The sequence below is a fragment of the Diadema setosum genome, chromosome 3 (genome assembly GCF_964275005.1).
Source record: "Diadema setosum chromosome 3, eeDiaSeto1, whole genome shotgun sequence".
Lineage (NCBI taxonomy): Eukaryota > Metazoa > Echinodermata > Echinoidea > Diadematoida > Diadematidae > Diadema > Diadema setosum.
Window position 1 is genome coordinate 42,159,463 of NC_092687.1, and position 2,681 is coordinate 42,162,143.

At 33.3% G+C, this 2,681-nt stretch overlaps 1 long non-coding RNA gene across 1 annotated transcript; it reads left to right on the forward strand.

Annotated features, from left to right (window-relative positions):
• The first annotated feature begins 1,167 nt into the window (after nucleotides 1-1,167).
• On the forward strand, nucleotides 1,168-2,159 carry LOC140226521 (uncharacterized). Its single transcript, XR_011900978.1, has 2 exons — nucleotides 1,168-1,282; nucleotides 2,083-2,159. It is a non-coding gene; the product is annotated as an uncharacterized lncRNA (long non-coding RNA).
• The last annotated feature ends 522 nt before the right edge of the window (nucleotides 2,160-2,681 follow it).

Sequence of the window (2,681 nt, forward strand, 5' to 3'; positions counted from 1 at the left end):
TTTTTAGCTATTGCAGCAAGTTGAGAAATCATGTTATCTTGATCATCTACAGTTGGCAGCAAAATTATTCAGCCCCTCTCTTGCATGTTGGACACTCTGGCATAATGAATTACATTATAACTGAGATCATTTCTAAATCATACAAGTGGTGATCAGATAGTTTGCTACAAGTAAATAACAGATCAGTAGCCTTTGATTTGCATATAGTTACAAACTTTGATCATTCATGTATAAAGAGATATGGTCCAATGAGCACATTTATGGTCATTTTCAGTCCTTTCAGTGATCACTGAAATGCTTCGTTGAATATGGTTTGTTCACTCAATGTTTTGATAGGTGACACAATATGATGGAATTTGATGTAGGATTCTTAATATTTCAATTGGCATTTTTCATTCTACAAAAATATCTAAATGAACTCATTTCTAGTGAAAGTTGCCACCATAGAGTTTGTACAGAGGTTTAGCCGTGATATTAATAACTAAAGTTTAAGTCATGTCAAAATGAATATAACCCAATGAAATGCTAAGAGTTGTGCATAGAATGGCAAGATACTATTTAAAATTCCATAAAAACAAAAGAAATTAATCGTTATCATCAGACCATAACACGTCATGCTTCAGTGATCACAGAAAGGTCTGAAATGACCATAATGTGCTCACTGGACCTTATCTCTTCATGCATGAATGATCAAAGTTTCTAATTATATGCAAATCAAAGACTATTGATCAGGTAGGCATTTGTCATAAACTATCTGTTCACCACTTGTATATGATTTAGTAATTGTAATGTTATTTATTTTGCTATAGTGTCCATAATGCAAGGGGGGTGAATAATTCTGCTGCCAACTGAATAAAGTGAATGCTTGTTATTAATTTACCCTCTCATTCATTACTAAAATTACCTCATACTCTTATAATTTGCTAACAGGGGCTCATTACATAGTGATTCAAACTTTGAAAACTGGCAATTACAACTTGTTGTTCACATAATATATCTTACAAAATTGATAATCATTAATGAACATTTTGTTATTATTGCCTGTTTTAATAAAGATGTACACTCATCTCAAATATTTTCCAACTATCCCATTTGTGCATCCGATGTTTCTGTTTGTATGGTATTTAACTGTTCTTATATTTGCACACCCAAAGGCCTGAAGAGATCTGAACCTCACCAAGCCTTGGGACAGACAACTGCAGCTGAACTTCACCCAGGTCAGAGTCAGACTACAATTGGACTACAAACTGTATAGCAGCATCTTATCTACGACAGAACACAGGTATGCTTTTCTCAAATTAAACTTGAAATTATAAAGATTTTACAAAATAAACAACTTGAATATCAGTTGAAAAAGGGCAACCTCTGTTGATGACATATCAGTTACAGGTAATTCGGTCTTTCTTATTTTAGCAATTATTGTAGACTTGGTGGACAAACAATGTCACCTCTATATGTGAATTGTTCCATACGAGAAATGAAGAAATTAGTGCATTTATACACCCCAGTTGGGAGTTGATTTAATGTTTATGTCTATATCTGCCATAATTGGGAATTCAGTACGGCTTACATTAGTTGATTAACGCACTGACATAGCAATGCAGCTGATTTATTGCATAACCCATTGAATCATCTTTCTGTTTATTTTGGAATCCCCAGCTTGCCTGACATAAGTTACAATCCTTTTTAAAAAGTCATGAATGTATAACGTTCTGTCAGACGAGTGTTTAAAGTCACAATCACATTCTCTTTTTGAGTCTGTGTCACACCTTTTTTTGTTATCAGGAAGAATCTGCTACACTAATTCTTGTGTATGACATCCCAGACGATTTTCTTAGTTTGTTTTTTTTTTTCGTAGATGCTGTTAAACTGTTTCTAATATACTGTATAAGAAATTGCTGAAAAGTAGTTCTGTGTAATGATATGTGTGCCAGTCGAGTGTGCATTCATTCAACTGTAAGCCCACATATTTTAACACTCTGTATAATGTCAGGCAGAGGGGATGAATGGCGTGTCATAAAATTTCAGTATGTAACCAATATTTGTTTTTCCATATTTGTATTTCTTTTTTCTTTCGTATAGATTCTCAAGGCATGGAGCTTGCCGAGGGTGATGCAGACAGGTTGAATGCAACATATGATAGTTTTTACAGCTGTAAATATATGAAGAGTTTGTTTGCAAAAACCGATAAGTCCATATTTGTCAAATGGAGATATTTGTGATTAAAGGTCACGAAATATAAAGAGAATAAAAAGAAACATTTTGCTTCTTTTGACCATAACTTCAAAAATATACCTTTATATGTAGTGACCAATATATCATTTAAAAGGTATTATTTTGTACTTTATGACAGAGACCGTACCTCAAAATCTTCAAAAATGGACTTATCGGTTTTTGCAAACAAACTCTTCATATATATATGAATTTAATCTTTCAAAATCAATGTATATACAGTGAAACCCCGTTATAACGAGGTCCGTGGGACCGCCAATATTGCCTCGTTATAACCGGTTCCTCGTTATAACCGTACGCACTAAAAACAAAGAAAACATAAGCATGGAGTCACATATACCAAGCAATCAAACTTATGAGCAGTCTTTGTGTTGTTATTACACAAGTAAATGGATCATTATTATTGAGAAAGAATAAAAAGGAATCATTTGTGAGTTGATACCAAAAGA